The 26,019-nt window shown below is 40.7% G+C and overlaps 1 protein-coding gene and 1 non-coding gene across 2 annotated transcripts in view; both read right to left on the bottom strand.

Annotated features, from left to right (window-relative positions):
* Positions 1-26,019, bottom strand: part of Fsip1 (fibrous sheath interacting protein 1) — a 116,959-nt gene that overhangs the window by 36,263 nt on the left and 54,677 nt on the right. The gene's annotated exons all lie outside the window — the stretch shown is intronic.
* On the bottom strand, positions 13,400-13,472 carry Trnaa-agc (transfer RNA alanine (anticodon AGC)). The gene has a single exon. It is a non-coding gene; the product is annotated as a tRNA-Ala (tRNA).

The raw sequence follows: 26,019 nt of genomic DNA, 5'->3' as shown, positions 1-26,019 counted from the left end.
TTTAATTAAAAGTTAACTCTAAAAATCTGCTACATTTGGAGTTAGGACTTGGTCAGTTAAGTATTTTCAACTTTAATCTGTATCTATAAAAGCAAATTCTATTTATTCAGGGGTGAAGGTGTACAAAACTAAGTGTTGTGGATTTTGTACATGCAGAGTAGATAACCAAAACACTTCGCTTATCTAATCTTTTTCTTTTAAAAACAAATCTTAGATATACTTATCTAAGCAGGATTCCTTTCTACAGGATTTAATTTAAATAACTTCAGAAGCCAAAGGGAAAGAAAGATTATCTGTGAAACTGCTCAAAAATTCAATCCAAAAACACTTCCATTGTAATAGTATTTAATAACTATTAACTAAATGAAGTTCCTTAAGCAAACACAATCCTCTTTTAGACTGGGCCGGACATAACTTATTAGCCATGAAAGCTTACTAAGCATTGCCTTAGGTAGGGTTTGTATTGTTGTGATAAAATACCATGACAAAAATCTACTTGGATTCATCACACAGCTTGTAGTGTATCATCCAGGGAAATTGGGGCAGGAACTCAAGGCATGGACCTGAAGACAAGAACTGAAACAGAGGCATTAGAGGAATGCTGCTTAGTAGCTTGTCCCTTCCAGGCTTTTTTGGTGTGCTGTCTTATAGCACCCAGGTCCACTACCCAAGGGATGGCACCACCCACGGTAAGCTGGACCCTTCCACATCAATCAAAAAATGTCCCACAGGATTGCCCATAAGAGTACATTTTCTTCTTTGAGGTCAGCTCTTCCCAAATGACTCCAACTTATATCAAGCTAACATAATACTAGCCATCACAAGCATCAATTGTATATTGTGCTAAATGTGGGGTTAGAGATAAGCTCCCCCACTCTCAGTGATTTGTAGTAATTTGGATAATCTGAATAATGTAGACAGGAAATGGAATGGAAGTTGGAATACTCCATTCTCAGTAATCAGATCTGAAACAAGCCTCTCAGCTACTGCACAATCAATAGCATAGCTTCTGCCTTTCAGAAGCTTCTGGCCTCTGGTAGAGCATTGTAAATTGCAGACTGTAGCAGTGAGGGTTTGCACCTTTCAGTTCTGTGCTGTTACTCATTTCTCCTCATACAGTGTATGGCAAAGGTGTATGGTACTGGTATATGATATGGATACTGTGCTTTTTAAGATGCTGAGATTTCTACTTTCCTAATTTTCTCATTCCCACTCAAATTGAATTGCACATGTTAAATACTTCAAATTCCTCATAAGACATCCCAGAAAATGAGGTAAGTAGCCATGGCTGTCTTTTAGGCTCTAACCTTGCCTAGAAGACAAGGGCAAATGCAACTAATGCCAACACAAGCCAGACTTTGGCAAGTGTTACAAGACAGGCAGAAACCACATGCATAAAAATAACAGTGGACAACTCAATAGCAGAAAATTAAAAAAAGAAAGAAAGAAACATTTTCAAAATGGACTAGGAATATGAATAGACATTCCTCTAAAGAAGATTATACAAATGGTAACAAGCACATGAAACAATGTTCAATCTCAGTCATTAATCACTGGGGATGTGAAAATTAGGGGGAAAGTAGAAAACAATGACTGTTATTGTAGCTTTGGAGAAATTAGGACCCTTGTAGGTTGCTGGTAGGAATGTAAAATGGTGCAGCTGCTGTGAAAAACAGCACAGCAATTCTTTAAACATTCAAACACAGAGTTACCATAGGATTCAGCAATTCCACTCTGGGAATATGCCCAAAAGAACTTAAAGCAGAGATTCAAACAGAAATTTAGACACCCGTGTTAATAGCAGCATTATTTACAACAGCTAAAACGTGGAAGCTAACCCAAGCACCCACTGACAGATGATGAATGGTAAACAAAATGTAGCAGACCCACAAATTGAAGTGATGAACTCTGGCTCTTCAGCAATGTAAATGAAACTTGAGGACATATATTAAGTGAAGTAAGCAAACAGAATCCAGTAAGCTTCATGAACTTACATGAGATGCTTAGGATGGTCAGATTCACAGGGACAGACAGCAGAGTGGTGGCTGCCAGGGACTGGCAGGAGGGGAGAATGGGGAGTTGGTGTTCGATGACTACAGTTCCATCTGGAAGAGGAAACATACTGTGGATGAATTGTGGGGCTGGCTGCACTGGATTCCATGTCAGCTTAACATCAGGGAGCTGCACATGTGAAAGAACTTACAAAGGCTGTAGGTGCTTTCCCATGATGACTCTTTACAGTTACTTTGAATATTTCCTATCCTCCACCTCTGTCTTCCTTTGTAAGGAGTTTGGATGGAGAAGGGTCTTGGGCAGACTGTAAAGGTGGGCCACAAGGGATACACAGAATTTGGGAGTTGGTGCTGGGGAAGGGCTCCTGGGTTGAGGAGGGTGGGCCTGAGGCTGAACTCTCAGGATGGAATGGGAATTAGAGAGCAGATGGGGCTCACAGGGTAGCTGTGCACACTTCGAACAGCTTTGAATGCCACATGAGAACATCTGAATACATCTGAATGCTAAAAAGATGTCTTTTTAGTAGTAGACCTGTCTGGGGCAGGGATTCACAGTTCACATGAGAACATGATGAAGGGCAAAGCTTTGGGGAAGTGCGCGTGCGCACGCACACATTAATTAAGTATCCTTTGTAGAGTGAGGTTTTCTGGCCCAGCAGGTCCCGTGCCCTTCTCTGCCCCAAAGAAACACACAGACACGAATGCTATATTAATTATGAAACTGTTGGCCAGTTAGGCGTGTTTCTTATTGGCTAGCTTTGTCTTAAATATTAATTGAAGTGTTTCCAAGTGGTCTTATCTTACCAGAGAGAGGGTCCAGACCTCCTCTTATTCCTCTTGCGTCCTACATCTTGACTCCTCTCTACTACGTCTCCCAGAATCCTCCTTGTCTCCTAGTCCTGCCTATCTTGCTTCCCTATAGGCCAACATTTACAGAATGACATCTCCCATCAGTCCTTCTTGGGATCTCTATTGAAGTTACCAAATAGTAACTTCAAACTATTGAGTTAAATGTCCCCTTCTCCCATTATCTTAACAAGCTCTTTCAACAGAGAACAGAGTAGCCCCCCTCCCCCCTTTATCCCTCTAAGTGATGAGCACTGTAGGCCTGGAGAACAGGAGCAGCTACTGAGACTGACTTGCCTAAGCCAAAATTAGCTCATGAAACTTAAGTCAATTGGATTCTTTGCACACATGTCATTTGATCATTTTTTATGCCAGTACTTAATAACACGATCACATTGAGAAAAAAAAAAAAATCTGAGTGAGGTGAAGTTTTAAAATATAATTTCAAAAGGACGTCGTTTGTTCACCTTAACATCAAGGATAGAGTGTTTCTTTCTTTTTTCCAGACAATGTTACTGAAAATTCATTTTTCTCAAACTGCTGAAAGTGTGACAACCTAGAGTCAGAGCACGATGGGTTTGGTTACAGTTGTCAAAACTAATTAACTTTATTACCCCATTCTTTGCCCAGTCACACTCTAGGAGATACGGCTTCCCAACCATATACATAAATTTTCAGGTTATAACTAATAGAGTTCAGCCCAGCTATGAAGCAGTCTTTATTTTACTCAGATTTCCTGGTTTTACCATTAGTGGAGAATATAGGGCTATTATTCAATCATCCACTCAGGGCCCGGCGCTCCTGCATTCCATTAACACCTGATACAGGGTAAGCACTGTAAAGGAATATTCTTACACAGGCTAGGATGTCTTTTAAAACTTATTAGATCACCCCCAAAGGACAATATCATGCAGATGAATGAGCCACTGACTAACCAGAAGCAGCTGCGTATCCAATACATAGCAGAAAAAGATGTCCCATTCAATATCGACTTCTTACCTCTCCTTCTGGCTGGAGTCAGGGAGGTGAGTGAGCTTCCAGGGGCAGTGAGCAAAGATCATTATTCAAATGTATTTGAGCAAAATTGTTTGAGGCAAGTTATTTTTAAATACTGATGATGTTATAGTGGTTAGACAGACTCTAGATAGTGCATGCCAAGAACAAAGCTAATCAAACCCCTCAAATTAAAAAAGATAGCTTATAATAAATAAGAAGCCTTAAAGTTCAGTTCTAATAAAAAATTCAGAAAGGTGAAAGCTGAACGCCTAAGGGGATCATTTAGGAGATCAGTTGCTATGAGGGTTTTAGTATCCACCCCCCAAAAAATGAGGACAATTTGGCAAGAAACGTGAGTACTGGCCATTCTGGATTTACATTCTGATCCAGACACTCTGCAATTCCTCCTCAAGCTATGTTGCACATGAAGAAGATCCAGGCAGACACGTTAGTGCACAGTAAGGTCACTGTAACCAGCCTGCCACATCTAACAGTGCTGGGCAATTCATTTACTTCCTTATGCCTTGGGGGACAGGTAGGATGATCTTCCTACCCAGCACTACGGGAGTGAGGATGAGAAAAAGCCATTATGTCACTGGGAAGAATACAATGAGTACTTATATTAATAGACTTGTAAAGTTTTTAAGATACTAGCCAAAATCTCCAAAGGATAGATAGCTGGTGCTGTGGAATAATCCTTCTGCACACTGTGAAGACATGTTGCTCTCGTTATTAATAAAAAGATGACTGGCTGATGGCTAGACAGGATTTTCAAGGCAGAGAGAATGCTAGGGAGAAGGGCAGAGTGAGGAGGAGATGCCACGAGATGCAGAGTAGCAGGACGGGAAGTATGTACCTGAGGTAAACAAGCCTCAGGGCAGCACATAGATTAATAGAAATGGGATAATTTAAGTTAAAAGAGCTGGCTAAAAACAAGCATAAGCTCTCGGTTAAGCATTTATAATTAATAGTATGCTTCCATGGCATTATTTGGAAACTGGCTGGAAGGACAGAAAAGTCTGCCTACAACCGGGGCTTTTAAAAGTCTTTCTGGAGGCCTTACTCAATGGTTTGATGGTTCCTTTTCTCTATTAGTCTAATAGTCTGTCACCAACTGTGGATCCATTTCTAATGGTGACTAAAAGCTGTTTGAAGCATTAGAGGGTTGTTAAAAGAAACACAGAGAGCAGAAGAGCAGAACACCTCCCAAAATAACAGGCAGGTGTGGGAGGTCTTCACACTAAACAGTACTGGCCAAAACCAAGACTTCCACGTTACCAAAATTACGTCTTCAAAATTCTGAAAGTTCAGCAACATCCATTTTAGCTGGAACAATTTAGTCCGTTGCTGGCTAATGGATCTGCACGCCAATTTAAAATGAGGGTGAGGTGTGTTTTTAATGCCAATGTGCAAAAAAGGCTGTGCTTTAAATAAATTGGAAGAAATTAGACTTAATTTTGGCTGATAAATAGGCACATTTTCAAGATTTTTTTAAACCCACATTGAAGTTCAATCAGGTTCCTAAAAATAGGCCAGGAATCCATTCATTCACCAAAGTTATTTGTTGTGACCAATCAAAACTTTCAGCCCTATAAAATTTCACTAAAACCAAGAAATTTATAGCCAGCTGAACACTAGTGGAGAAAAATCACCCAATGAAGTAAGTTAATTTGAGACTCAATTCTCCGTGCTTCCTCAGTATTTCTAAGTGGACACTCCTTCCCAGACAGTTATTTCAGGGATGCTCTTCTGCTCCTCCACTCCTAGAGACACAACCCAGTCTCAGCCAGTGGCCTCTGACTTCCCTAAGGTATGAACCTCTGGGGGGAGGGGAAGACCGGGGATCTCCTCCTCTTGGACTGCATCAATGCCCATTTGAAAGTGGCTGCTGCTTCTCCTCTGGAATATAAGCTCCATGGAAGCAGGGCCATCTCGTTCACACTTCCTCTCTAACACATGAAAGAGTGCCCATATATAACAGATGTGCTGTTAGATTCCTAGAGAACTACTCGCTGGAAGTCTTCTCTAGCCTTTGCCTTCATCATCACTTCCACTCTCCCACTTGGAGCATCGTTAGCCAAGCACGCAGCATGCAATTGTGTCACAGCATGTACATGGACAACAGGCAGAAGTTCTTACTCGCCTTCTACCATGTGGGCTCCAGGAATGGAACCCTGGTCTGCGACACCTGGTGGCAGGTACTTACACTCACTGGGCTATCTCACTGGACAGTGGGGAGAACACTTTTATGTATAATCTCCCCCACTCTCCCATCCCATATTATGAAACAATAAATAAAAAGACTGGCTTGTTTACTGCTTACTAAATACTAAGTCAACCCTGAGAGAAATCAGCAAGAGAGTCTTCAGCTGAGTTGAGGCAGAGTCCAAACTAATTTGTACATTCACTTCCAACTCAGCCTCTGCTTTTTTATGACAAAAATACCTATTAATAACAAAAATTAATTTTCTTTACCTGTAAAAGTCCACTAGACATTAAGTGGGCAAATGGAATGCCATTTAATCTGGTGAAGGGATACTCCATGTCTACAGAGAAGAAGCTGGAGCCAAACGCCTTTAGAGCTATTTACCCAAGGTCACCAATAGCAACATAGCTTCCTCTCCCCATTCTACATGCTGAGATTTCCAGGCTCTCTTTATGATGGAGATAGCTGATAATTTAGTTTTTTGAGTAATAAAGGCAGAATGAGAAGTCTTTTCTCCTTGAGGGGAGCTGGCGTGGGAGGGCAGTCTTGTTAGGTGCCTTAGTCACTGTTCTATTGCTGGGAAGAGACACTATGACCAAGGCAATTTTTATAAAGAAAGCATTTAATAGGGGTTGGAGCAATAACACTTCCTCCAACAAGGCTGCCCCTACTAATCCTGCAAATCCTTTCAAATAGTGCCACTCTCAAATGTATGAGCCTATAGGCCATCCATATTCAAATAAAAACATCAGGGTTGCCCAGGCCTGCTCCAAACCTCTGGGCTACAGACATCATCCTCAGCACAACCTAGAGGCATGTGTTTTCACTCTGATTTCACTCAGGGTTGACTTAGTATTTAGTAAGCAATAAACAAGCCAGTCTTTTTATTTATTGTTTCATAACATGGGATGGGAGAGTGGGGGAGATTATACATAAAAGCAGACTAGAGGCATGTGCCACCATGCCAGGCAACATTAAACCTATAATTAATTATTATACTAAATAAAATGTGGAACAGAGGCTCTATTAATAATAATTAAATGGCCAGGTTTCTCTTCTGGACAGATTGTACCATCCAGAACCAAACAAAAGTTGTCTAGAAAGTACTTTTCAGTCCATTGACTGTGGCATTTATTACAGAAACTCCTCGGATGGAACCAGTAAGTTCACTAAACTACTAACTGCTTTAGTTTGTTCAGAGTAAATACAAATATTCATGGGAAATATTTATAATATAAATGCTTGCGAATTAAAACACAAAGACGCAATACCCAATTAAATCACACATTCCAAGGGAATGGCACACAGGTTTCCGAGTTTTTTCAACCATTTTGTTTGTATACCACCCCTCCCAGTTTCAGATGCTGAGTATCTGTTCTGGTTTTTTTTTTTTTTTTTTTTTTTTTGCAGCATTTCTGAAGCTCAGAATCAGGCGCATGCAGTTCTGAGAATGCCTGCAGCTTAAAGCCTAAGAGCAGGGCTAAGGAAAAGCAAGTGCTTCGTGTTTCCTGCCTCACAGCAAGGGGCAGATTCCTTTCTCTAAGCAGAATTCCAGACATACCACAGGTTCCCTATGAAAATGGAAGATGTCCATTTTAAAGTAAGAACTCAGAGCAGCTCATTATGGGGCGATTTACATGTGATCCAGGGAGTCTGTCACAGACAGAGCCCTCCCCCCCACCAGCCCCCAATGCCTGCTGCAGCCTAGGGAGCTCTTTTCAGGGAAATCCATTCAGGTAAAGCTGGATCCTTGACTTCACTATCTGAAAGGAATTTCATGGCATGCCAGTAGGAAACAAAGTTAGAATTTATTAAGAGATTTTTTTTTTTTTTTAAATCAGGGGTTTTGAGCACAAGGGTTAACAACACACCCAAGAGCATATGGGTTTCTCCAAGGAAAGTCCTACTTACTGGTCTTTCCCACAGCCATATATATGATTTGCTGGGTGGTTTTGAAGTTACCATCTTTAAGGGGTTACTAAGGAATGTATATGGGATCACGTAGTGCTTCCTGAGATGCACTGAGCAGGATTACAGTAGATAAGGTAAAATCTTACATCACAAGAGCTGCATGACACATTAAGATGTTTTCCATGTAAACAAAACCAATAATGTTGTTTGTGAGGTTGCCAGGAAATGGAAGGAGAAGAAGGGTATATAACAGGGTAAAAAGCAGCACCTGAGGCGCCTTCTGCATGCCCTGCGCCCTACCAAGGTACGCCATGAAGAAAACACTGGCGGGTGCAGCGGAGTTAGTGCAAGGGGGAGAGAGAGGGGATGGAGTCAAAGAGCAAAAGGCTGTCTCCAAGTGGAAATATGAGACAGGTAGGCAGGCAGACAGACAGACAGACCAGGCAAGAGAGGGACAAGAAAAGCAAGAGAGAGGACAGTGGCAGGCACTTTTAAGGGGTGTATGTGTTGCATAGCTGACTGTGGAAAGACACCAGGTGGACGGTAATGATGTGACCACCTTGGTGGCTGGCCACCACAGCAGTAACTAACACTATCTACTTGGGCTTTTAATGTGATTCGTCACTATTTTAATATTCATATTAGAAAATATCTCTGTATAGAGAGAACATTGTCTCTGTGGGCCTTCGCAGCAAGGTTAATTGTATTGGGAGTGTTGGTTTCAGGTGCTGAGAAGCCTCACCCAGGCTCCATCCCCTCCACATCATCTCCAGTTTCCTGCTTGCTGTTCTGCGTCAGGTACCAATCTTTGGTTTCATACTTAAGCCTTTCCTGGCTCTTCCTTCTCTCACAAGACCCTCAAAACTAAAGAGATGAGTTTATGGGCCCAAACGAAAACAAAACAACAAACACACAAGAGATTTGATGAGAAAACATGATAAAGACTAGTGCTTCCTCATCTCAGTCCTATCCCCCAAAACATCGCTCTGAAAAAAAAATGATTTAAGAATACTTAAATGTTATCATTTCTTGTAATAAAATGACTTAAGGAAAAGTTTGTTAACTAAATCAAAATTGCTACTTTATTTTAATATAACATGACAGGATACACAAATTTATAATAAAAAACCATGGAGAGTTAGCTGAGATGGGAATCCCTCCTGAATACAGAAAGATGGCACTGTTCCATGGGCTGGGATCTTGGGATCTTAAAACTACATAAAAAAGAGAGCGCTATGCTGTGGAATATTAGTTTAGCTATGTAAAAATGTGTTGCATTTGTTTACTTTGCCTGCCTAAGGCACCTGATTGGTCTAATAAAAAGCTAATGGCTAATAACTAGCAGGACTTCCAGGCAGAGAGACTAAGTAGGATGAGGAATCTAGGCTCAGGAGAAACAGAGAAACACAGGGAAATGCCAGGGGCCAGACAGATGGTCACAAAGGAAGCAGGAAAGCAAGACATACAAAATAAAAGGGGAAAAGCCCCTAGGCAAAATGTACCAAATGGGATAAGTTAAAGTTAAAAGGTCTGGTGGGACCAGACTAAGCTGAAGCAGAGCATTCATAATTAATAGTAAGTCTCTGTGACTTTGTTTGGGAGCTTGTTGGTGGCCCAAAGAAAATGCCAACTGCAGAGCTAGCTGAGCGAGTCTGAAGCTGGGAAACCAGCATAGGATTGAACCAGGCCCCCTGGCCATTCGTGTCAGTTGGGAGGCCTGGGCAGTCTATGGGGCCTCTGGCAATGGAACCAGTATTTATCCTTAGTGCACAAATGGGCTTTGGGAGCCCATTCCCCATGGAGGGATCCTCTCTCAGCCTAGACACAAGGGGGAGGGCCTAGGTCCTACCCCCCCAAATGATGTGACAGACTTTGATGATTCCCCCATGGGAGGCCTCACCCTCCCTGAGGAGTGGATAGGGGTAGAGGGGTGGGGAGTTAGTGAGGGAAATGAGAGGATGAGAGGGAAAGGGAACTGGGATTGGTATGTAAAATAATTGTTTTTAATTTAAATAAAAAATAATTTTAAAAAACAACTGGGCTAGAGACCATTGGTGTGCTACTTTGGCTGCATTTTATCCATTCCTTGAGAACTTGAGTGAGGCTTAAGTCAGGAATGATGGATTCCTGAATTCACACAGTACTCAAAAGTTGCCCTCATTCAGCTGGCGATTGCTCTCTGCAATATTATTGATTGGGGACTTTATGTTCAGTCTGTGTTTGAGTGAGATCTGTCCCAGTGGTGAGTACCAGGTGAAGGGAGATAGGAAGAGCTCAGAAAATAAACTCTGCCATAATGGAAACCAAAACTATTCTCCCATCTCCTAGGAATAAATGGAAAGAATCATGTGGCAGCCACAGATGGCTATTAATTTGTTAATACTGTCGAAGAAATCTGGGAAAGACAGATGTGGTGGCATACACCTGTGCTCTTGGCATTAGATGATGGAGCCTGGTAAATCTGAGGCCAACCTGAGCTATGCAGCAAGACCTGACTCAAAACAAAACGAAAAACAACAACAATACTGAAGTTAAATTAGCCTGGAATATGGAGCCCAATTTCTCTCCTGGGCAGAACCAGCTGTCAGCCTCTGGTCAACTGCTGTTTTACTGAAGTTGTTTAACTGGAAAGCCTAATCCAGCTGCTGGGAGAAACTTCTTGTAACTCAAACGAACACTACCATTTATTGAAAATTTCAACTCTCAGTAAATACTGTATGTTTGGGGATGGCCCAGAAACTGTAGGGAATAACTTTTGAAGGTGCATTTTCATAAGCCAGGTCTGAAAAATATGATGTTATTTTGTATTTTGGAACTTGATCATATTCTTTACTGAGTTCAAAAACAAACCAAATGTGCTTGCTCTACTCAAGCCAGAGGGAGGCTGAAAAAATAGTGCTTGAAAAACAGTTACCTCCCACAGAGAAAGGGTGTTGAAAAAAACCAGGTTGATGCTTGTTTATTGTTAATGTTTAATCATTTCTAAGACATACTTCATCTGTGATGAAAGTACTTGTTCCTTAGGCTGAAAGACAACTAGTAATTGCTTTCTGAGCATTTCCTCTCAATTGGATAAAGGAAACAAAACAACAAAAATAAAATTTTAAAATTTACTTTAAATTACATTTAAAATTTAAAAAATGAAAATTTTAATAATTTCTGTGTCATATTTGGATGTGCCTGAGAAGAAATTTTATACAGAAATTCTTTTATCCTTCAGTTAAGCATGATGGATTAAATACTAGGTAAAAACAGAAGAGTAACTTATCCTTTTAATTGAATTTGTCTTTCAAAAAAATTTTTTTAAAGACCTAACTGTCTGTGTGGGATGAAGGAATCAGGGGTTGGGTCTATAAAGACTATGTTCCTGTTGAATCTGGTTGAGTTTTAAAACTCCTAAAGGCTCTGTAGACTGTTTTCATTCCACACTGCTACCCCACTCCTGGGCACAACCGCCAAATTTTAGTGCCACCCCCCTAAAGCCAAGAGAGAGAGTTTGTTTTTCCCAAGGTTCAACAGAAGCCTCTTGTACTTACTAGCAGAGCTGTGGATTCCTGCATTAATGCACAGTTTTATTAAGCTCCAACTTTATTTCAACATGCTATGGATATTTTCCAAAGGTTTTCATAAACCTGGTTTTTGGACTTAAAAATCCAAAATGCAGTCACGAATGCCATACATCTAAACATTCTTTATCCAAAGCAAATAGGTGACTAATGCAAAAAAAAAAAAAAAAAAAAAAAAAAAAAAATTATTCAAACCACTGTTACCAGCAGCAAATCACTTAATTTTCAGTGGAAAGTGACTAGATTACTTCTCCAAGTTTCCAGGGCTTCTCTTGTCTCGGTGGGTAGGTTAGCATCCTGAGCAGCTCTAGGAACAGGACTAAGTCACCTTCCTGTTGGGGCCCTCACTGCAGGCACACACATTCTTATAAGGGAACGGGATCTGTGTAGATGATGAGTACCTGTATGAGTTTGAGACTGCACAGCAGCCAGGGTCTCCTGGCTCTACCCATCACTAACTGGATGGTACTGAACTAGCGGCTAGACCTCTCCAAGCCTCAGCTTCCTTCTTTCAAGATGAAGGTCTGCTTTAAGGAACTGGTGATAATCCAGGACCAGGCTGGATTCAAGAACAGTGACTGTCACAGAGAGACTGGTACCACTGTTATTCTCACCATCCTGATACACACTCCAGTCCCTCAGTTAGATACACACTCCAGTCCCTCAGCTAGATACGCACTCCAGTCCCTCAGCTAGATACGCACTCCAGTCCCTCAGCTAGATACACACTCCAGTCCCTCAGTTACATACACACTCCAGTCCCTCAGTTAGATACACACTCCAGTCCCTCAGCTACATACACACTCCAGTCCCTCAGTTAGATACACACTCCAGTCCCTCAGCTGTACTTATAAACAACTTGGCTGTGAGGGCTGCCTGTCTGCCGCCTCTTCCCTTTTCTCCAAGAAACAATCAGGCAGAAGAGAAAAGTTACTGAGATGCCTTGGTACTCATGACCAAGTGCTCATAACCACTGTAGTTCATCTCAGTGCCCTCCCCCTCCCCCATCCAACATCTGACCCGGCTCATACTACTGTATTCATCGTGAGAGGAGACGGTGGGGTGAGGTGGGGTAGAAATCTCTGGCATGTCGAGTATGGAATTGTGTGATCCAAGTAACCAAAAGAAGGTGTCAGACCCTCTGACAGCATGTTTTGTACAAAGTGTCAGCCTTATATGTGGGTCATCCATCAGCTGGTCACTTCAGAGCTGACCTTCTGACAGCATGGGAGGGATGCAGACTGCAGCAATGTGTACATTCTTAGTGTACAGGCAAAGCAAGCCTCAGGACCAAAGTCCGCCCCAGGGGAACTTAGCTGGTCACGATGAAGAAATTAGGGGCTTTCTGGAGGCTCTTTCTATAAACTTAAGAACAAACACAGCTCAGTATTATGACAGTAAATGTGAAATTTCTTTATGTAACCATAGAATTGGTTGATATTTTTAGCTTTTGGCACATCTGCTTATCTCCCCATGTATGCTAAATTCTGTATTTAATCACTTATGTTTTATACATGCCTGTATGTTTCAAATAATATAATAATCCCTCATGGCCTAGCACTTGACATAAGGCCTAGAACACAACCTCCTATCTTGGATCACATATTTATCTTTGTTCAAGGCATATTTTAATATATAGGTGTATATTTTTAATCATATATTTTATAATTATATAAATTTTAATCATTACTATTTTTGCTCTAATCCATTAGGAAGAAAAGAAAACTAAGATATGATGTCCACCACAGCCTGGCTAAGAGCTCCCTCTGAAGCCAGGGATGACCTTGAACTTTTCACCTTCCTGCCTCTACCTCCTAACCCTGAATGCTAGAATTACAGGCTTTTGCTACCATATCCAATTTATGCAACACTGGGGATCAAACCCAGAACCTCATGCATGCTAGGCAAGCACTCTACCAACTGAGCTATATCCCAGACACATTCCCACTAGAAATTTAAAGGAAAAAGAATACCACATCAGATTCAGGAAAGCACTTGATTTAAACTCTCAGTAAATTGGAGCGGAGAGAAACTATTCCCCACCTTACTTTAAGTTTCTGAAACTATATATAGTATGACACTTAGTAGACAAACATTAAAAACATGGAATGCAAAAATTAAAAAGAAACCATGAAAAGTCTTTTATCACCACTTCCCCTCTGTACTGTTCCTAACTAGTACCCCCAAAAAGTCAAAAGGAACTGGAAGAAAATTGACAGATACGTATGCATACGTTTTCCTTAAATCTATGTTAACACTTTATAAAGAAGAGCTCGACACAACAGCTAGATGAATTTGCACAGGCCACTCACCTGCACACCAGCAGTGGAGGATTAGATCACAAACGCACTAAGAGACATGATCTATTAAAGCACCAAAACTGTCAAATAACAGGAGATAAATGTGTTTAAAGATATGCATGAGAATTTTTCTCAAGCCATGAGAGATTGTCAATAGCTTGAGAGGGCTATCTGATCTATGATTAGGAAAGCCCAACCAGTTAGAGATGGCACATTCTCTAACATGGTGTAAAAGTCAACACAATTCTCAAGAAGGCTGATCTGAGAATATGAGAAGCTGATCTGAAAATTCACAAGGAAGCATGGCCAAGACTCTTCCAAGTGATAGAGCTTCCAAGTGAAAGGGGCTGTGAGCAAGTAGACAGGAAGATGAGATGAGCCAATCGGAACAAAGCACACCAGAGTAAGCTGCCACACATGTCACTTTAATCTTTGACAGGTGGGGTGGGCTTCTGCAAAAACACTAAAAACTGAGATTTGGTTCACACCACAGAAAAACTAATTTCAGATGGATCGAGGACTTAAAAGATAAATATGTCTTGAGAAATTATTTCTGGCCTTAATAGAGAAAACTTCAAAAAGGAACAAAAGTGCTTATTATAACATAAAATACTACAATCAACCAGACTTAAAGTCTATAGAACTCAATGAACTTCTATACAGTGAGAATAGGCACTTGGAACAGAAGCTGGGGCATTGCACTTTCAATTTTACATTTTCAGTATCAAGTATATTTAATGCATTTATCCACCACCAAAAACAAAAACAACAACAACAAAAAAAAAATGAATGACAGAATTAGAACTGGAAAAGGAGCTTCACATCCTCTTCCACAACTCAGTTCCACTTGCCTACACACCATGTTTTTATTTATTTGCAATTTTTTAAAATGAAAGTAAAATACCAATGAGCCTGACTTTTAAAGGGACATCTGATAATCCAAAGACATTCTAACAAAAGTAAAGATATAAGTTACAAAGTGAGGAGGATTCCTCTTCTCCACACCAACACCAAATGATCGGTACCAAAAGTATAAAAAGATAGGGCCATACTGCTCACTCTGAGGACCTGAGTTAGTTAGTACTCAGCACCCATGCTGGGCAGCTCACAGCTGGCTCTGATTCACTCCAGGGAATCCAATGCTCTCTTCTGCCCTCTGCAGATATCTTCTCACATGTTAACATATATGTAAGTAAAAATGAAACATACATGTAAAGAGTTCCTAAAGTAAGAAGGAAACGTAACCAAAGAAAACTGAGCATAAAATATGAGTGGGCATTTTCTTTTAATTAAAAATAGTTTTTACTTTTGGTTTTGCTTTTAATTTTTTTATTTAAATTAAAAACAATCTTATTTTACATACCAATCCCAGCTCCCTCTCCCTCCCTTCCTCCCATCAACCCCCATCCTATTCACCTATCCACTTCCCAGGGAGGATAAGGCCTCCCATGGGGGATCATCAAAGTCTGTCACAACATTTGAGGTTGTATTTGTTTTTCATACAGGCTCTTTTTCTTCTCTTTGTTGAGTGGTCATTTCGAAAGAGAAGATTTATATGTAAACAAATTAACTTCCTCAGTGACAAAAGAAATGCAAATTAAGTTCATTAAAAACCCACATATAGTTAGCAAAAATTTAAAATCTGGTAATGCCAGAACACAGGTGAGCAAGAACTCCTAAGCATTGTCAATAAGAATACAAACCAGTCCAAGTTCTTGGAAGGCTGTGTTACAAGAGTTAATAATATGAATTGTTACCCACCAAATCCATCAAAGGTAGAAACTAGGGACAGTTTTATAAATGTAGTACAGAAGATACATTCATATAGATCATAGCAACAATATTCAATAAATTAAAACAAATCCAGTTTCATGCCCACCATGGGTTATTGTACATCCCTTAATGATAATGCATTACTGCTATAAGCAAACACACAGGTACAGGGTTGGCACTGTAGCTTAGTAGTAAGAGTATTTGCCTGACATGCATGAAGCTCTAGGTTCAATCCCCAGGACTGCCAAAAACAGGTAGATAGATAGATAGATAGATAGATAGATAGATAGATAGATAGATAGATGAGAGGTAGGTAAGTAAATGAGAGGATAGATGATTAATAGACAAACAGACAGATGGTTTCAACATAATACAGACCATAAACCAAGTCTCAGGAGATTAATAACATAAAGGTATTCTTTAGCCAAATATAAACTTAAATAAAAAAATAAAGGATCACATTAGATCACCTATCAAAATTTGATTGTTATCAAACTAAAGCCCCTGCCCAACTAAAACTGAACAGCATAAACCTCTGTAGTTTCTGTGACATGATATATGATCCGCTTCTCTTACTTTACTTGATACTAAAACTACATGACTCATTATGATCAAAGGAAATAGAAATGGGTAAAACTAACAGTGACTAATAGTGGACCTTAGACCACCTCTCCTTGTGTATTCATTAGGACAGTTTGCCTGCTCATTGACTTCAAATTTACACACTCAGCCATAAACACAGCCTTGAGACACAGCTTAGGGGACAAGACAAATACTAGGACTAGTGTCCTGAGAAGGCACATTCTGGAAGATACCCACATAATCTATCTTGCCACAGCCAGTACAATGCCCATCTGTGACCATCTCTGAGTGGGGACAGTCACACATTTGCTCAAAGATCACTTTTAAACATAGCAAAGGAAGCGCTTTAGTTACTAAATTAGAAGCCTGGGGAGTTTGGCAGCCTTCACACTCTGGAAACCTACTGAGCAGTGAATAGAATAACTATTCCCAAGGAGTGTGTACCCTGGATGTGGGGATATAGTTCAATCTTCAGACAAAAATAAGAGTGTGGGCTTCACCTCCAAAACACTCCAGAGCTTCCTGTGATGAAGCACTGCTTTAGCCTGTCAGGTATTTAACACGCTGTAGTAGTTAGACACAGCCAATCAACGTGCTGTCCTATACCCTATAACAGCTGACACTTCTACCCTATTAAGGCAGTCAAGCTAGAGAATCCATAGGTTGATTAGAAAAGCATTACCATGCAAGTTCACTGCTTTAGGTGGTTAAGTCCCAGTCCTTCATGGCTGACACACATTTATAAAGAATGCACATCAAATAACTGCCTTCTAGCCTTTGAAAAAGAGAAGTGGGTGAGCTAGGGAGATAGATATTTGCCAAGGGAATAAGGCAAAGAGCCATAGAGAAAGACACCCAGCATCCTCCTCTAACTTGTGCATGCACAGGGAAAAGTGTACCAACTCACACTCTCACATCCATACACACACAGACACACACAGACACATACACACACACACACCACAAAGAAAAAGAAATAAAAATCAATAAGACTGCTTTACACAATAAAGGTCTGCATCCTTCTACCGACCCAAATGTCACAACTGTGCTCCATTTGTCAGTGACAGAAATTAAGACACATATGAACACAAGAAAAGTTTCAAACTATGGAAATGAGAAAGAAGCCAAGTGTGACTGAATGACATATAATGGGACACTAAAACCCATTGGTTCATGATATGCAATAACCAAAATGAAAATGTTTTTATTTCCTAAGATATGCTTGATGATGTACTCACTTCAAAAGAACGCATAGAGGGGCGGGAGTTCAGCTCAATGGTGGAATGTTTGCCTAGTATGTGTGAGGCTCTGGGTTTAATCCCAGTACCACAATCTATATCACTAGATATATTAAGTAATTAGAAATCTCCCATCCTGGGCTCAAGGGTGGGGATTAAAGAAAGAGTTTAAGGGCCTGATCCTTAGCACTTCAGAAACAGCAAATCACAGAAGAGCACACATGCACATTCCAAAGCCACATGCATATGCTGGCAATGTTATAAAGAAGACTGATCCTGTAGTGAGTGTCCTGAAACACACACACACTGCCTTAGTTAAGTTTAATATTGCTGTGACGAGACACCATAACCACAGCAACTCTTATAACTCTTTAATTGTAGTGGCTTGCTTACAGTTCAGGTTCAATCCATCACAGCAAAGAGCATGGCAGCATGCAGGCAGGCATGGTGTTAGAGAAAGAGCCAAGTGTCCTACATCTTGACTCAGAGGTAACAGGAAGTCAAATAACTGTCACACTGAGTGAAGCTTGGGCAAAAGGCCTCAAAGCCCGCCCTCACTGTGACATACTTCCAAAAGAAGGTGTAGCCCAGATTAAAGGTGTGCCCTCCAGCCTCAAGGTCTAGATTAAAGGCGTGTGTCATCCAGTGTCCTCCAACAAGACCACACCTGCTAACAATGCCACTCCCTGTGAGTTTATAGGAGCCAAACACATTCAATCTCTCTCTCTCTCTCTCTCTCTTTCTCTCTCTCTCTCTCTCTCTCTCTCTCTCTCTCTCTCTCTCTCTCACACACACACACACACACACACACACACACAGGCTCCCCTGCATCTGGAATTATAGGAAGTTGTGAGCTGCCTGATATGGGTGCTGGGAACCACACTCGGGTCCTCTGTAAGAGTAACATTTAATCACTGAGCCATCTCTCTAGCCCCTAAAATAATTTTTGACAGTATAAAACCTAAACATTCAATGACATAAAAATGGGAAATGTGAAACACCACACAGTGTGCCAAAGGGTTAGATGGACATTAAAAGCGTGTTCACAAAGAATAATTATTGGCTTATTATATATTGTGCACACATATGTACATGTAGATTGCTCTATCATGTAGATAATATGTGGGTAATGTTTGTATCCACAGATACACAGTACTTACATGAAAATGTAAAAGCAAGAGTTAACACATTTACTAATAAAGATAACCTAGCAGTCATCATATTTAAAAACTTACAAAAATTATACTCAATGAATAAAAACAGATGAATATGGCTGATAGATGTAAATGCTTTTGCTTGTGTGTTCTAACTGTAAACTATCCAACAACTACAAAAAAATAAAGCTTCTGATAGTCTTTTAAGTCTGAAATGAGACTCTCATGGGGGAGGAAAATATGCAAATGTGGTTTAAATCCACAAGAACAACTCCACCAAAATGAGCACAGTATTTAAAAATAGACACAAAATCCAAGTATCCCATCGGAAAGGTAAATACTGGGGGTTGGGGGGGAAGAGGGGTGGCCTGTTTGAAACAGTGCAGCACTCATTCATATTTATAATACTAAGGGACACATTGCAAAACTATTCTTAAGTCATTTTAAAGTAATACAAATCAGAAAATATAACCATTCCTAAGTTTTACTGTGTGAAAATGAAATTCTCCCATCCAATTCTCATCTGAGTTCAGCATTTTTCTTCTCTGGTGTTGATTTATCCCATCACTCTTTTATGTTAAAGTCAATAGCTTCATCAGAATTCCTGGGTCCTCCCTGGAAACAGTCCCTGGATGCAGGGGAGCATCTGAAATCACCTGGCCCAGTCTGCCTTCCTGCAGCCATGAAGCTGCTGAAATTAAATGGTTGAAAAATTATGTGGGATTTTAGCTGGTGTAATTCTGTATGTATCATTTTATAGTATTTTTAAATATAGTAAACATCCCAATCATTCTCAAAAGAGAATTCACAAGCAAGGCTGAGCTTGTCTGGATGTTCAACTGTCCACATTAACACGTCCATCCTTGGCCAAATTCACTAAGTTACCCAGGGTCAACTTTTCTTTTTGTGAATTAAAAGCAGCTAAATCTTCATTAATGTTTTCACGAAGAGAATAGTTCAAGGTCGCTATTGTAGTAGTCAACATGTTCCCAAAGACTACATGTTAGGCCACCAGGAACCCTGAATACCTCAACCCAGCTTTAAAAATCAGATATGGATTAATGAGGTCACTTAGAGGGTAAAGGCACTTGCCACCAAGCATGAGGACCCGAGTTGAGTCCCTAAGACCCACAAAGTATAGGAAGAGGACTGACTCTCACAAGCTGTCCGCTGTCCTCCAACAGTGGTACACATGTACACACACACACACACACACACACACACACACACACACACACACACACACTCACACACAATAAATGGGTAGACAAATAGAAAAAAATCTTGAAAGAAAGAAATTAGCCATATCTGGATAAACTCCAAACAACATTTCTGATCCTGGGAAATGACATGGGAAAGAGGCCAGGTCGCCACCACCACCCAGACTCTGGTCACAGTGGATTCTAACTTACGTTATAATCTAACTTGATTCTGCCAAATGTGAGAAGACCTGACCACTGATCAAGCAAGAGGCTGCCCCCGTGTGCCAGGATGATGCAGGTGCCTGTGGGAGCGCCCACATTCACTATTTCAATGACTATCTACTGCTAAGAAACACCAGCCTGAAGGAGAAGGTGTAAGGAGTACAGTTTTTTCCGCCTGCCGCCACCTGGTCTTGTCCTGCCACTGCGCCAGCCCCAAATAACACACAGAGACTCTGTATTTGATATTATACTGTTGGCCAGGTACTTGTTTCTTATCGGCTAGCTCTGCCTAAATTATTAACCCATTTCCGCTGATCTACATATTTCTCTTACCGGGGAGCCGGCGGCATACTGCTTTCTTCAGACTCTCCATCTTGACTCCTCCTTCCTACTTCCTATTTCCTCCTTGTCTCCTAGTCCCTCCTATCTTCCTTTCCTATTGGCCAACAGTGCTTTATTATTAACCAGTATGAGAAACATACAGAATGACCTCTCCCATCATCTCCTCTTTTCTGTCTAAATAAAAAGAAGGGTTTTAACCTTAACATAGCAAAATATATCACATAACAGTTATCAAATAAGAATCACAGTTAACACTATTTAGTCCATTAACATTTAGCAAGATTTGAAGAAAATATTTCATCATCTATTCTATCTTTGTGTGTCTAAAGTCTAAGTAACTTATCTTTAATCCTAACTAATGAAAACTATAACCATTACTATCTGTCTTCAACTCCTTCAAAGACCACAGAAGGATAGTATATAAACTCTAGAAATGACAGAGACAACTCACTGCCTGGTCACCCAAGGTTCTTTTGTAATCTTCCATCTTCAGCCCATAGGCCATAGTGTGTCTAGCAGACTCTTCAGCAACACAGGAAACTTTAAACTGTCTTCTTGTATTGGCAGTTTATCAGTCACTTTTCTCTGTGTCCTGCATACTGTCTCGCAGACTCTTCCATGAAGCAGGAACTCTGTAGCAATGTCCATCTTGAATCAGCAGTCACTTTTCTGTGGGTCCTGCATGTCCAGTTTATATAGCATAAAGTCAAACAGTCCAGACAAGAGCAGTATCTTGTCCAAATGGCTAGTCTTGCCATATTGGAAGCAAACTTCATAATGCATTTCTTCGATGTCCATCTTCCTTTCTGGTGCAGGTAGTATTGCCAAGAGCAATTATGTCTCACTGTCACGAAAACCCTAAACCACTTTAAATGCCATATTCTGTAGGTCTTTGAAAGGTTTGAAGAATGCCTATTTATCTCAAATACATCTCTGTGTATCTTGAAAACCTAACTAACTTAACTCTAAGCTTTGACTATCATAGGTAATTATCTATAATCTGTACTACATTATACAATATGTTTCTGAATGAACTCTATAAACACAATACCTAAACAAAAGGAGAAATATATACATCACAAAATTGACCTTAAATTGTATCAATAAATGAAAATCCATTCCAAAACAAAGTATTCATATCTATACCATAATCCCCTTTTTACCTTTAAAAAGAACTGGCTGTGATCATTAACCATTTATAACCAAGTCCATTTAAATGAAAACAAACATTTATAAACAATATTTGGGAATTTGGGCGTCGTTCTTTCCAAACTACTTCCTGCTGATAGGGGGCGCTGTTATGGGGGATCCTGAGAAGATGGCAGTAGTCTGCAAGGCTGCCTTGTTCAAGCTGTTTTGAACATTGTATCACCAGCAACTCTGTTTCAGGGGGTCTGGCTTGATCAAACCACATTAGTCTGGAAGGAATCCACAGCTTTTCATTTTCTGTGGAAACAAAAATAGAAATCCTTTTCCCCAGTAACTTGTCCTTGAACTTAAATGTTGGAGTCAAAGCATTTTTAAAATATATAAATTGAATTAATGCAGCAGCATTTCCTTTATCAGTTGTTATTTTCTCAGCAGTCAAACAATGTAGAGACAACACAATAGCATACAGTAACCAGATTCTCTCTGAGCTTTTCATCTTTACGTGGCTTTATTATTACTCCGTTTCTTTTATTTTTTATTTTTTGACATAGGGTTTCACTGTGTAACTCTTATCTGTCCTGGAATTTGCTCTGCATACCAGGTTTACTTTGCAAATCACAGAGATCTGCTTGCCTCTGTCTCCTGAGTGCTGGGATTAAAGGCGTGTGCTACAACACCCAGTTCCTCTTTGTCTATTTAAAACCATTTTATTTTTCTCTCCCAAGCCTATGTATTTTTTTTTTAAACACACTGTAAACTTTTAGCACCTTTTCTTAATGTGAATCTGTCTCTACTGTAAATCTTTATCTTTTTCTGGCCATGAGTCTTTATCTGTTAAACAACAACATTGTTAAGATGAAAGTCTTTGTTTCTGCCGCAGTTTACCAAAGATGGTGGCGGGTACTTTTACCGGCCAGCACGGAAAGCTGTGCTCACCGCCTTGGTCTGCGCTGCCACCCAGAAAGCATGCTGCCGGCTTGGAGATGTGGTCACTGCCATTGCCATCTCTCATACACAACAATAAATTGTTAGCAGAGTTATTTAAAAGCTGTGCGGTTTTTTTGCCGCTTAAGCTGAGTCAGGAATCTTCCCTTAAAGGAGCCGCACAATCTGCGTGTCTCTAGCAAGTCAGAGTCCAACTGAGAAAAATGCTGCTACCAAGAAACCTTGCTTATCTCTGTTCTTTTGTTTCTAAAACCCATCTTTAACCTTTTGTTAAATTTTAAGTGGAAGTTCTTACTGGCCACGTGGGCGCCATCTGTAAGGAGTACGGTTTTTCCGCCTGCCGCCGCTGGTCTTGTCCTGCTGCCGCACCAGCCCCAAATAATGCACAGAGACTCTGTATTTGATACAATGCTGTTGGCCCTGTTACTTGTTTCTTATCGGCTAGCTCTGCCTTAATTATTAACCCATTTCTGATGATCTATGTATTTCTCTTACCGGGGAGCCGGCAGCATACTGCTTTCTTCAGACTCTCCATCTTGACTCCTCCTTACTACTTCCTATTTCCTCCTTGTCTCCTAGTCCCTCCTATCTTCCTTTCCTATTGGCCAACAGTGCTTTATTATTAACCAGTATGAGAAACATACAGAATGACCTCTCCCATCAAGAAGGAGCCAGCTATGCCCGTCACAAGCAACGTTGGCAAATGCACTTCCAAGGCTACATGATTTCCCACTGGTTCCAAAGCTACTACCATCTAGAAGATACTATGCCTTCAGCCTTTTCAGGTCTGAATCTTCAGCAGTTCTATGGGCATTTACAGTCACTGCAATCCATACGGCAGTCACCTGAGGTGTTATAAATTGTGAACACATTTTCACAGTGCTCGACTCATTCCGTGAATAAAGCACACCTCTCCAGATGAGTGGTGAGAGGTCTGGGGGAACTGAAAGACTAGGGCCCCAAATTCCAGACCCCAGGGGGGTCTTAAAGAACTTCAAAGATTGATTTTAGGATAAAAGGTAGATCTTTGTGCAAAATTTCATAAACATCCATTGGTCAGTGTTCTGATGAATTAGCACAAGATGAAGCAGCAACAAGTTTGCCGAGTGCCTTGATGAGGGCGTTGTTAAGGAGAGCCCCATCAGAATACTTCCTGTGCCTGGGACATGGTGCAAGTTGGCCCCCAATGGTGCTCTCTTTTGACATCATATCAGGTTTTAGTTGCGTATACAGCCACTTAGCTAAAAGACACATTCCCCAGCATACCCTTCTTCTAGATAGGATATGAATACACATACTAATGCAACTTCTCAGTTACGACTTCATCCCTGGCTTGAAAAATGATTCACATACTCAGAGCTCCAGCAACCATCTTGTATCATATCGTGGTACACAGACTGACATCAGGGTACAAAGAGACCCAATCCTCGTTAATGTAACTCCAGACAGCCCTGGATCTCCTATATATCCTACACATGGGAGGGGGAGAGACTGTCCAGTTTGTCCCATAATTATTTAGGCTCAGTACCAGGACAAAAGTCTATCCAAACTGATACCACAAGGGCTGTGAGCCCCACTGTTATAGCCCTGGTGCTGGACTAATCTGTTGTATAAAGCCAGCAGACCCCTCCTTCCAAAGCTTTCCAAGAACACTGAGAACTGACCAGCCATCCTGCCCACAGCACAGAAAGCACAAAGCCACACTGTTGAGATTTCCAGGGGGAAATGAAACAATGGGGCCGGGGTAGTGGCTGAATAGGGCAAGTGCCAGCCATGTAGGCATGAGGACCTAAGCTTAGATCTCCAGCACCCAGAAAGCCAGGCAAGGTAGCATAATTCTGTAACATCAGAGGGAGAGGGACAGGGTGATCCCTGAGGGTAACTGACCAGCCAGTCTAGCCAGCTGGCAAGCTTCAGATTTAATGTGCAATATTGTCAGAAAAATGAATACCAACACTCAACACACACACAGGCACACACACACACGCACAGGCACAGATGTGCACTAGAAGTTCAGTGTGGTGAACTTGAAGTCATGCCACATAACACTAAACAGGTTTTTGGGTTTAGGGATTCATGGTAGTTTTTTTGGTTTTCAAAAAAAAAAAAAAAAAAAGAACTGGGGAAGACCTTCATTCCTGTGTTTTACATTTTTATGGTCTTTGCACTTTTTACCCATCCATTACCTTTATCATTTGAGAAGGTCATGAATGAAGATTTTTTTTTGTAAAATTATGTGCATAGAGGTGTGTCTGTGTGTATGTGCACGTGTGTGTGTGAGTGCCCTCAGAGGTTAGAAAAGATCTCCTGGTTGTGAATCAGCTGATACAGGTGCTGGAAATCAAACTGGTTCCCCCAGAAGAGCAGTGCATGCTGGTAACTGTGGAACTGTCTCTCCAGCCCCTACAGATTTAAAGTACATCATAATAGCAATCAGAAATTTCCAGGCTTACAATTTTGTCATTGAAGAGTACATGTACAATTGTGAATTATGAAAAGTGTGAACTTCTTGAAGAAATACAACAAATCTTATTTTTTAAAACTCCATTTCCAACATGGACTTAAAGTAGCTTGTAACAATAAGTATGACATGGAAGGCAGTCAAATGAAAAAAAAAAAAAAAACTAAGGTAACTAAAGAAGTAAAGAAAAGAAAATCCCAGGTGCACAGTCCTATACACACAGGCTAAAGGCCTTGTAGCTGTCTGTGTCAGCTAGAGGATCAATGTCTTTCTCCTGACTTGCTGACAGCTGGGGGTGGCAGTAGTGGGGGAGGGGGCTGCAGAAATGAGTGGTTGAGAAGAAAGCATCCTCTGGCTTGGGCATCAGCACCACACTCTGAGACAGTTCTCCAGGACAGTCCAGAAGGAAAGCACTTCTCACATCTCTAAACACAAATAGGTTGAAAGTTGGAGACCCGGTTCAAGTACCAAAATTAATAACTGTTAGGACAAAGTCTGAGTTTCTGAAAGTCAGAAAACATGCAAGTGATATAGAAACTGGAATAAAATGTTCTCAACATCATTGCCGGATGAGTTTTCAACCACCGTTTCCTGTACAGAGATGATTTATTGTCATTTACTTTCCATGATTTATTTTCTTTACAGATCCTAATATCTTAAATATTAGCATTTTTACACATGCACACTGAAATCATTATGACCTGACATGTATATATGCCTATAAAACATATTTTGTTCCAACTGTTTTCATTTAAAAAAAAAATGTGGCTTGCTGAACACTAACACCTACATATTTTACTTTGAAGGAAAAAAAAAAAGGCAACTAGAGATATAAAACCCATACATTTGTTCTTAACACCAACTGGGAATGAAAAGCTCCAATGTGTCTTGACTTCTACTAAGGCGTTGCTCAAGTAGTCTGTGGCTCTTTGCTGCAGAAAGCTGTGCTGGGAAACTTACTGCTCCTGCAGAAGACGTGAGTTTGGTTCCAGCACCCACACCAGCATCCCACAGTCTCATATTACCTCAGCTCCAAAAGATCCAAAGCTGTCTTCTTCCCTCCACAGGCACGTACACACACACACACACACACACACACACACACACACACACA

Source organism: Phodopus roborovskii, unplaced genomic scaffold (genome assembly GCF_943737965.1).
Source record: "Phodopus roborovskii unplaced genomic scaffold, PHOROB, whole genome shotgun sequence".
NCBI lineage: Eukaryota > Metazoa > Chordata > Mammalia > Rodentia > Cricetidae > Phodopus > Phodopus roborovskii.
Note: the sequence above shows the minus strand (reverse complement) of the source record. Positions and strands in the feature narration are given on the sequence as shown.